General features: G+C 39.7%; 2 long non-coding RNA genes across 2 annotated transcripts in view; one reads left to right on the top strand and one right to left on the bottom strand.

The window, feature by feature from the left end:
• Positions 1-1,099: 1,099 nt before the first annotated feature.
• The window catches only part of LOC125103054 (uncharacterized), an 88,554-nt gene continuing 78,020 nt past the window's right edge, over positions 1,100-11,633 (bottom strand). Inside the window, exon 3 of the long non-coding RNA XR_007128274.1 lies at positions 1,100-1,150. This is a non-coding gene — a long non-coding RNA (uncharacterized LOC125103054). The remainder of the gene's footprint in view (positions 1,151-11,633) is intronic.
• On the top strand, positions 4,553-7,970 carry LOC125103053 (uncharacterized). The gene is made up of 3 exons (XR_007128273.1): positions 4,553-6,134; positions 7,247-7,379; positions 7,731-7,970. It is a non-coding gene; the product is annotated as an uncharacterized LOC125103053 (long non-coding RNA).

Below are 11,633 nucleotides of genomic sequence, written 5' to 3'. Positions count from 1 at the left end.
ATAAATATTTCTAATTAGCTTGTTTGCTTCCATTTTATGAGACTGCTTTCAAATTAGCATCCACATTCTATAGAAATGGAAGGAGAATATTGGAAGCTTGTAATTTCCCTCTCAAGGAAGGAAGGACAACAGATCATATGACCAAAAAGACTACTCATTAGATTCAAACCATTTATAGTGCATGTTATTTGGAGAAACCTACTTATCAGACTTGGATAAAAGGCTAAAAGTAAATCGTAGTTTCAACCAATTATTTTCAGGTCTTCAAGCAAACATGATGGAAGGGTGTAGGAAGAGCATTAACAGAGAAAAGCATGGTGTTCACAGTCTTGGTTCCTCAAGCTGTGATTTCATCTGGCCTTCCCTATTGAAGAGAAACCACAGGGAGCTCTGCCATGACCCAGAAATGGTCCTGGAAATCAAGGATTCAGAAGTGCATCAGAGCCTCAGAAGTCTGATGAAGTTAGCACCCAGCACCATAAACCACAGAGGTAACAGGCTTCCTCTAAAAATACCTATAACCTAGAAACTGCTCAGGACGTTACTCTCATCATTATCAATGCCATCATCCCAATTCTGAAATGTGGCTGCATGGATGTGGCTTATGAATGGGGGTCAACAACGTGATGCATGTGTCAAAGCAAAGATGAGTAACGGTTTTGATATGGCATGTGATTATTTGAAAAATAATGACTGCATTTCACGCAGTAGTAACCATGTGCCAGGCACAGTGTTTGACACCAATCTTAAGCAATTACAACCATTCTGAAGCGGGGGGGTTATCATTAGCCTGGATCAGGGTCTGAGGCTCCAAAAGAGGCAATTGCTTCTTCAAGGTCCCATGAACGGTGTGTGGAGATTGGGTTTGCCCTCTGCTGGGGTCCAAAATTCTACCCATCTTGTAATTCTGCCTCTTCTCCACCTGGGTAACATATGGCAAGTAATTTCCCCTGTGAACTTTTACAAAAATCTTTGTATTATGTCTGCATAGCCCTTTAACACAGAAAGGACCTACTACTCCCAATTTTTAATTAAGGAAATCTTGACTTGGAAATGCTAAGCAATTAGCTCAAGACCAGGTAATAAAGAGCCAGGACTCCCTCCGGCTGCTGGCATTCTTACCCATTAGTCTTCTCAGCCATCACACCATCTACAAAAGATCAGGGTCTCTCCTTACGTGGAAGTTCTAAAATGAACCCCTTTTTAGGGTTAGAATAAGGTGGTCCTATATAACTTATCCAAGCAGGAAAATTTTTGAGGGTGAAAGGAGATATATTAGGTGTAATGGGGAATGAGTGATACAAAGCAGCCTATGCCAGGCCAACTGAGAACCTATGGTCACTTAACCTAGAGAAAGGGCCCTAACCATTACTCCCATGGAATCCTTCTTCCTTGACAGACTAGGGAAAATATATTTACTTCGGTTTAATTGTATTTGACATCAAGTGGGGAGAGCTTTTTTGAAGAAGCAATGCATATCTGACGCTTTATTTGCCTTTAAAGTTTGGTGGTTCACCCTTTCCAGAGTAGGGTCAGCAAACACCAGCACATGAGTCGAATTCTGCTCACATGTCACCTGTTTTTATAAATAAAGTTTTATTGGAACAGAGTGATGCCCATTTGTTTATGCATTGTCTCTGGTTGCTTTTCTGCTAGAGCAGTGCAGTGGAGTAGGCAGCAAAGACCAGATGGCCCAAAAGCCAAAAATATTTACTATCTGGCACTTTGTAGAAAGCATTGGTCTACCTTATTTTGGAAAAAAAGATCCAAAGTCCTCAGCAAACACGTGAGGCCCTCCATGACCCCGGGAGCTGCTTCTGCTTTGGCCTCCCCTCTCCACACTCGACTTGGAGCACTGTTCGTACTCCCAGCAGCTGCCCACTTCTCTAACAGCTCCTGGGCACGCCCTTCTCCCTGTGCTGGGGGTGCCCACATTCCCACTCTTCATCCCTAGGAGCTCTTCTTGGAGTTGCTATGAGCACCTTATTCTTACGTTTTGCAATATAATCTTGAACAAGTCCAAATCCAGCTTCTCCCATGTTCCATTTTGCCATCCATTAGAAGAAAAAAAGTCTGCAGCTGGGTTATAAAGAAAGATTGGCATGCATGCGTTAGCAAACTGGAGAGTGCCAAACACAGAGAGGTTTTTAATGTTCAAAGACTTAACTGTTCTTGGGGCGCCTGGGTGGCTCAGTGGGTTAAGCCGCTGCCTTCGGCTCAGGTCATGATCCCAGGGTCCTGGGATCGAGCCCCGCATCGGGTTCTCTGCTCGGCACGGAGCCTGCTTCCTCCTCTCTCTCCGCCTGCCTCTCTGCCTGCTTGTGATCTCTCTCTGTCAAATAAATAAATAAAATCTTAAAAAAAAAAAAAAAAAAAGACTTAACTGTTCGGGATCCTCCCACAATGTTTATTCACACAACCCAAACCCTGACTACCCAAATACGAGACGGTAAGTCCAGAAGCTCAAACCAGAGTCTGAACGGCTATCTGGGATTATTTCAGGCACTGGTTCTGACAGTCTTGAAGGGGCTCTATTGCTGAACAAAAGATGGTACCCTGCAAGCCAGAGTAAGTCCCTCCACAGACCACTGTAGCCCCTCCATTACTTACTCAGTCCCTGAATTTATGAATGGCTTTTTTTTACCACCTTCTTTTATACGAACTCCAACTTTTCTTTCTCTATCTGTACCACTGGATGGAATATTAGTCATCACGTTTACTGATAGCAGGGGGAGAAAAACACATGTTAAAAACACATACCACGCACACCAAATGGATCTTTAATTTTAGGCTGCCAGTCCTCTCATTGAGCTCTTCTCAGAGTTTCCTGCAGTGTGAATAATAACAGAGTGTCTGGCCTGCTTTCTTCTTAGAGATGCAGGAACTGGCACGGGAAGCCTTTATCGGAAGGGAAAGGTCCTCTCACAGGGCTCACTGACAACAGGGCTATGAAAATCGGCACCGGAAGTCCTATCCCACAAATGGTGACCCCACACTGGTATTCAGCACAAACACTAGTACTTAACGTTATAGTTTACGATGCCAAGACCTAACATTGGAGTTGATAGGGAAAGGAGCACCCCTTCCATCCCAGAATTCCTGAAACAGGGGCCAGAAGAATTCCCCCTGCCAGTCCACATCTGCAGGGACACTTGCTATAGCTTGGAGCCAAGAGCATGAATTGTTGCAACAATTCCCTTTACCCTGTATTTGTGTGAGTTTCCACATGCACCACCGTCCTGGTATAATGTTCCCAAGTTCAGAATTTAAAGAGGGTAAATGATCAGATTCCTGTAAAGCCTGTGGGGTCTCCCCACAGAAGGCAAAGGTGAAGGTGCCATGTAAGGATACTTCCAGAGAATTTGGACTCTTACTATAATTACATATAAAATTGTCATGGCTCTAAGATTAAGCTGTCAGAAATAAGAGGACGGAAGCATAAGAAGAGACAAAGATTTTTCTGGCTACAACACAAAATCCAGAAGCATAAAATAAATTCGATTTTCTAAATATACACCTTTTTTTCCTAAAGCATAAGTGTCATAATTAAAGTCAAAAGACAAATGAAAACTTGGGTCAGGGGAAACAAAATGTATATATTGCTAAAGTATACAACACAGAAGACCCATTTCCTTCCATGTAAAGATCCCTAAAAACTCCACAAGGAAGTACACAAGGATATGAACAAATATTCATGGGAAAATAAATACAGATGCTCTGATCATACGGGAAGAGGCTAAGTATCGGTCACATTAACAGGAGAGCAAATCAAAATCATGATATGCCCTTTTCACCTATATTATACTGTCAGCAATGGACACGTTTAATCACATCTGATGCAAGTATGATTTAATACACTTCTGAAGACGAATTTGGCAACAGGCATCAGAAATTTGAGCACAAATGTATATTGGCTTGTTTTTATAATTTTATTTGCTAATATTTACTGAGTGCTTACTTGCGTAAATTACCATATGTATTATTTTTATTCTCGTTTTTGAAATGAAGGAAGTGAAATTTTCCCCTAGACATGAACAACGATGCGGTGTACTTCAGGAATGGAGAAAGCCCCCAGCCTTCCCCAAAGAAGCAGAACAAGAACACTTTTCAAGATATAAGATGCAGAAAGGCAATGCTGCAGACACTCCATACTATGTGAAATCTGAAGTAGTCAGACCTGGGGTGCCTTCTTGTCTCCATCAGTCAAGTGTCTGACTCTTGATTTCAGGTCATGATCTCAGGGTCGTGAGATGGAGCCCCAAGTCGGAGTCATGCAGAACGTGGAGTCTGCTTACGGCCCCTCTCCCTCGGCCCCTTCCCACACTTGAAAAACAAAAAATAAATTAATTAAATAAAAAAGCCAAACTCCCAGAAGTAGAAAATAAAATGGTGGTCACCAGAGGCTGAAGGGAGGGGGAAATGAGGAGTTTTTGTTAAACAGGCAAGATGGAAAGCGTTTTGGAGATCTCGTGTAAAATCTCATGTAAAACAATGTGACAATAACTATACCACATTGTATAATTAAATTTGCTAAGGGAGTAGATTTTTAAGTGTTCTCACCACCAAAAGGAGAAAGAATGGGAGAACGAACGAAAGAAAGAAAAAAAGAAGAAAAGGAAAGGAAAGAAAAAGAAAGAAAAGGTAACTATGAAATGGATATATTAATTAGCTTGATTTGGTGTTTCTTCCAGAAGGCACACATATACCACATCAAGTTTTATACCTTAATATGTATAATTTTCAATTGTCAGCTACATCTCAATAAATCTGGGGAGGGGGGAAGAAGAGAAGAAGCTTCTGTGATGGACAGAAATGGGGTTACTAATGCCAAACAAGATGGTCTGAAGAGGCAGAGCCATGATAACCGTAGTGGGGACCACTACCTGCTGGAGGCTGATTTGGTTCCAATTCCTGCATCAAAATGTGTGCATGCACCTGCCTTCTCTGGTTTTGAAGTTGGGTCGACCAGACATTCCTATCTGTTAAATGCATTAATTGGATTAGCCCCATGAACAGCTTATTGGGGCTGATTTCCCAAAGCAGCTGAGCTATTTGAGGGGTCATCCATTTACGGACCACTTCCACCCATAGCAATTTTCGTCTCATGGTCACTACATGGGGTGATACTTTTCTTTGACAGATAACAAAACAGAAATCCAGGGAAATTGGGTAATTTGTTCAAAAATACCAAGTCAGCCAGTAAGTAAGCTCGGGTCTACTGTTAGATAGATAGATACACACATATGTACTCTGGGATGTCAGCAGGGTCCCCCTCCCCAAGAGATAGAAGACCTCCTTGAGAACTCCAGCAGCCAAACTTTATCTTACTTTACTTCCAAAATAAAACATAAATGTGTCATTTCTTGCATTAAAAGTTGTGGGCTATTTTTTTTTTTACTCTGATATGGTTAACTGATTAACATAAAGCTAAACTGAAACCAAAGAGATTAAATAATGTCTCAACGTCACACAATCAAATCAGGTTTTCTGACTCCAGCCCAGGGTTCGTCTACTCAGACCACACACTCTGGGTTAGAGATTTCCTGTTGTTCTTGACTTTCAAAGAGGTAGGGACATGCTCTCAGTTGTTTAATTGTCCTGGTTTCACCTGGTGTTTTGTTTTCCACCTAAGCATTTCATAAATAAATATCTCTCAAGAATTAGAATCATGGAAGTTGTATAAATCTCACCAGGAAAAGCAAAGCAGGGCCATCTTGCTGACCAGTACTTACAATCTTCCCTTTTGTTTTTTTGTTTTTGTTTTTGTTTTTGTTTTAATAATGTGGCTTCTGATCTTTCACAAAAGCCCCAGTTTGAATCACATTTATAAAAATATCACTGAACTACACCCTCTCGGCAGGAAAATTGGTTTAGTAACTCATGATCTCAGTCTCTCTTTCTTTTCAGTGCCTGTTAATTCTATAATTTCATCATTTTTTTTTCTTTTTTTCCCCTGCATCTGGGGGAGATAAGGAAAGGAAAAAGGGGAGAGTAAGAACACAGACCACGCCATGATTTTCTGAGTCGACTGAACAAAAGTAATGTCACAAAACTGGGTTATATCCCATTAGAGAGACCATCCAGAAAAACAAGACAGCTGAGAACTCCTTCAGAGTGGTCAAAGGGGAAAACAGGTATTGAACCTGATGGGATTTTCTTTCTCAAGTGCATGCACAGCTACAAGTACCCAAAGAGGGTCAGAATAGTCGAAGAGTCAAATCCTGCAACACCTACAACATAAAACCACCCTTCATTTTCTGAATGGTATTTTCTGTGCAATCTCTGTCTCTCTCTCCTTCCACCATGAACACACACACACACACACACACACTCAAATGCAACATTTTTTCACCAACATCCAAAATTAATTTGGTCATTATTTTGGCATTTTTTTTCCCCACAATATTTAGAAATCCATAAAAATCCATTTGGAATATTGTTTTTACCATTTATTTATGAGTAACTGAAAAAGAAATCTGGAAGGTAAAAACTAAGCCCTCTATACTTTTTGTGTCCTAGATTTCCCTCACCCCCTAAATCAATTTGGCTTAGTCAAGAATCAAAGTGGTAATTTGGACTTACCATCTTACCATAAAGTAGTAAACAACCCAGTGAATTTTTACTGAACATCAGCAGGCTATATCGCACTTCCCAACCATGACGACTGGTCCTCTCCACAATTCACTCACGTGTGTTCTGACATTCATGTCACAGCTCCAAATTCTATCAGCTACGGATAATACCCCTTCACAGCAGAAACTACTCTGGAAGGTCTCAGACACACACAGTTAACCAGAAAAAATTCCATACAGCCCAACATTGGAAAATCAAGTATCTTCCTACTTTGGAAACTGAACTTTGCCTTTTCAGGAATAGTCTTCCCTATATATTCTAATAAAATATTTCTAAAATTTTTCTAATAATTCTAGTAGAATTTAGATAAAAGATATTTATATAGACTAAATTTGGGGGAAAAATTCTCAAACACAGAGTTAACTATTTCCTTCTTCTTGGTAGAGTGTGATTTGTTCTGTTTCAAATATAAACCCCAAGTTTTATGGTTATAGGTACCCGGTAAGCATTTAAAAAGTATTCTCTACTCTCTTTGAATAAGATTATCATTAATCATAATTCTGGGTATCCTGAAAAAACTAAAAAACTTTCATTTATTTATAACTTTCTTCCCGAGTATTCCCTGGAAAGAACTGAGTATGTGACTTTTCCATCTTTTTTGTTTGTTTTTCAGATTATTTCAGAGCTTGAACAATGGGGCATTCTTTTAACTATGCCCAGAAAGAACCAATGTTAAGGAAAACAGGAGACGTCTGTCCTTGGCATCCTTCATCAGTGCCTTTATGGAATCAAATGCCCCATCTGAGGTAAGGCACGGGACTAAAGGTTGCCTTTGGTACCTATCCCATTCCCTCTTTTGTGATTATCTGTTACCTCTAAATTACATTGGTTGATGAGGTGTATCAGCTCTCTGGAATGATTATATCTTAGTTGGAGTTGGAAGAATGCTGCCTCACCCAAATATAGACCACTTAATGTTATGTTCCAAAATAGAAACCCTAAAAAAGCTCTTAAGCAAAATCTCCATGAAGAGCTATGAGTCCAATGTTCCACCCAGTCTACCACTAGTAGTTCTTCCTTCTTCCTTTCTCTCTGTTTCTCTCTCTCTCTCTCTCTCTCTCTCTCTCTTTTTCAGTGCACACTTATTACTCTTTCAGCATCGACACCATGCTGGGCATTGAGGATACAAACTTGAAGATGTCAGTACAAAGACTTGCAGAACCATCCACCGGATGATTTTTGCTTACGTGAGAAAGCTCCTCTCCTCAAACTTCTGGTCACTCTGATATCTTTAAGAATAAACCATTAAACATTATCAACCAGCTACTGCTAAACGATGAACTGATATCCACTTGTTAGGAAAAAATGTTTACTTAGTTCTGAAAATAAACTTACTTGATACATTTTTGGCTTTCCCCTGAAAAACAGTTTGTGTTACAGGTGACAAATCTATGATCCTCACAATTTATCAACCCTACCAGCAGGCATTTTATTTTCTTCATCTTTCTTACCCTAAAAAGCCAAGCCTGGGTCGGAGCATTCTTGGGGAGTGAGTGACATGGCAAACACGGCCTTTCAAATTTGATACCAGCCACTTTCCAGCCTCGTGTCTCATCACATCTCCCCCCAGGCCTCCCACACCTCGCCACCTCATTTTAAACCATCTGTGTTAAAGTCACATAAGAGTACCTGTGCAAACAGCTCCAGCATTTAATATCCTTGTGATCTGGAGCAAGTAAAATTTCTGCTTGCTGTCCCTTTCCTGTTTACTTTGAAAAAAGACAGCTTACCCTTTAAGTTTGAAGTCAAATGCCGACCTTGTCTATGTCATCTTCTCTGACACCCTTCCACACCCTAACAGAGTCTATCTCACAGGCAGAAAGCATCAGTGGACACTACCTCAAATGGCCAAACAAAGGTATCTGGGCTTTTCTGACCTGGTGGGTGAGATTTGCCCATGGATTTTTAAGCCAGTGGACTTCTTTAATTGTTGTTGTCTGCTTGGCTGTGTTTTGCTTTATATTTTGGTGCAATGTTTTGTCTGAAGCTTATAAGGGAGCAAGTCTGCACACATCCCTGAAAGGAGGTACAACAAATCCCTGAAAACAAATACAACTTAGCATCTGTTTTTTCAACAGAGTCCAAGAAAATGATATCAGAGCCTTCAAGAGAGAAACTGTGGGTAACATCTAAGGCAACAATATTGAGGGACATAGGGGTTAAGAGTGCTCATTCTAGAAGCCAACGTAATCGCGGCGAACTAAATACGAATCCTACTATGCATACCCCCAAAAAACCAGACAGATTGACAAACACAAATCCATACACGGATCGTAGTTTCAACATATATCGATTTAAAAATCACTACAATTCCAAATTTTCTGTATTTAGAAAAATAAATATCAATTTGCAGCGAAGATTTCTCTAAAACTCCCATCATGGATAGTCCAAAACTGGGGGGGGGGGGGACGAGGAGGGGCAGGTGTGGAGAGAAGAGTGGAAGGGGAGAAGAAGAAGTATCCAACAAAAGGTATACAGAATGGGGCGCCTGGGTGGCTCAGTGGGTTGAGGCCTCTGCCTTCGGCTCGGGTCGTGATCCCAGGGTCCTGGGATCGAGCCCCGCATCAGGCTCTCTGCTCTGCGGGGAGCCTGCTTCCTCCTCTCTCTCTGCCTGCCTCTCTGCCTACTTGTGATCTCTGTCAAATTAAAAAAAAAAAAGGTATACAGAAGATGGGGGGGTTATTAAGCTAAAATCACCCTAAGTGATGAAATACCAATAAAGAGTATGGGGAGAGAGGGAAGGGACTGAAAATTGGACACATTGCTGAGGGAGACAGCCTTGAAAAGAAACATTCTGGAGGAAGACAGGATAAAAGGGAAGGAAGGAGGTGCTCCTGGAGAGTGGCGAAAGGAAAACATGAAGTCACTTTAGGATCCATCCAGATGATATTTTGAAGGGGAAAAGAATGACAGACACCCACTCTGGCTGCTTCTTGCCATGCCCCTAAATCACCTATTAAAGAAACTGAAATCTTGTACTCTAACAGAAGGTGGCAGACTTGGACAAGAAATCTGGGAAACCACCGCACTCAGCCAAACCAAACCAACCTCCTACACAAAGCTACTGTTAAAAAAAGAGAGAGAGAGGGAAGAGAAAAAAAGAAAGGAAGGAAGGAAGAAAGCAAAATTAACATTAAAACTCTGGGCTGATAAAATTCTCCCAAATAAATACTTATGAATTTATTAAAAAAAAAAAAAAACTAACACAAGGAAAACTGAATCATTTAACTTCAAATGTGCTATGGTAGATACAAAAAGATGTAAAATTTGAAATTCTAAATCTAAGAATGAAAATGGAGAATAAAATGAAGAAATGAAATAAAAGTTGGTTGGTTTCAGGAAAGAAAGAGAAGAAGGTAAAATCATAGCATATAGCTCCGTTATATGATGCCTCTGTAACTTTTACAATGGAGCTGAATGAAGGTTTAACGAGGAGCATTGAAGAAAAGCAGGAAAACAACAGAGAATAAATGTTTGGGTTTTTTATGGTTTTTTTAAGGAATAAAAGAAATCAGAGAGAAATTGGTTGAAATGGAAATTGGTCAATGAAAAGTCAACATAGGTATAAGTGGAGACTCCAAAGAAGAAGAACAATGAGTGAAACAGAACTACTATTTTGAGCTCTACTTCAGGAACACTTGCCAAAACTAAAAGAAGACCTGAATCAACCTATTATAAGAGCTGATGAAGTACTTAGAAAATTGATCTAGAAAGGTCAATTCTAAAACTTCTCTTAGTAGAATTATTCCAATTTAGAAATTTAAAAAAAAATCCTCAGGGCTTCCAGAAAAAAGTAATTTATGGGGGCAAGATAATTTGGCATCATAGAGCTCAAAATCGATATGTAAAGCAAGGCAGGTATGAAGTAGTCTTTGTAAGAAGATCAAGAGGTAAACCAGTCATTTTATATTCAACTTGTAAATATCAAGGTTACAGAATTAGAGCTTCAACTTGGAAGAACTCAGTGAATGCTAGATCCCTGAGCCCTTCCAATAAATGTGTCATCCAACCAAGAAATGACTGAAGAAACTTCACCCAAAGGCTCATATTTCTAAAGAGTAAGAGTAAGGAATACTGTACATATCATACTCCAACTACACTTGAAGCAATGATCAGATGGAAGTCCATAGCCTAAAATACCTCTACAAATGAAACAGTAGATATAAATTAATTACATTGGTAAAAGGACCATATATATTTAATTGTAGAACTAATAATAAAGATAGGAACAAAAGTGGCAGAGTAATATAAGGTACAATTTAGCAATTATCATTTTTATAAAGTAAAACTAGAAGGAAATAGAGAAAAGTGGAAATAGGTCGTTGTTCCCATCAGTAAGTGGGAGTCACTGGATACTATTAAAAACTGGCAAGCTGCATATCAAAGGTTAATCGTAGAGAATAAAACAGAATATACACGCCAAATTATATGACATAGTCAATACAATTGAATGGTCTGAACTCATCTATTCAAACAAAAAGTATTTTACACTTGGCTCCCAAAGAAAACCCCAAATGTACCCTGATTATAAAAGACACACCCAAAGCAAATTCAATAAAGCTAAATGTACAGGGATGGACAAAGGTACACCAGGCAAATGGAAACAGGCAGAAAGCAAGGACTATAATATCAGATAAAGCAGAATTTCATCAAAAAACACTAACATGCTCAATCACACTACTGGGTATTTACCCAAAGAATACAAAGACACTAATTCAAAAGGATTCATGCACCTGGATGCTTATTGTAACATTATCTACAACAGCCAAATAATAGAAGAAATCCAAGTGTCCATCAACTAACCAATGGGTAGAGACGATGTGGTGTGTATGAGTATGAGTGTGTGTCTACATGCATATATGAATATTACTCAGACATCAAAAAGGATGAAATCTTGCCATTTGCAATGACCTCGATGGAGCTAGAGAGTATTATGCTAAGTGAAATAAGTCAGAGAAAGACAAATACCTAATGATTTTACTCATATGTGGAATTTAAGA

This window comes from Lutra lutra, chromosome 6 (assembly GCF_902655055.1).
Source record: "Lutra lutra chromosome 6, mLutLut1.2, whole genome shotgun sequence".
Lineage (NCBI taxonomy): Eukaryota > Metazoa > Chordata > Mammalia > Carnivora > Mustelidae > Lutra > Lutra lutra.
Note: the sequence above shows the minus strand (reverse complement) of the source record. Positions and strands in the feature narration are given on the sequence as shown.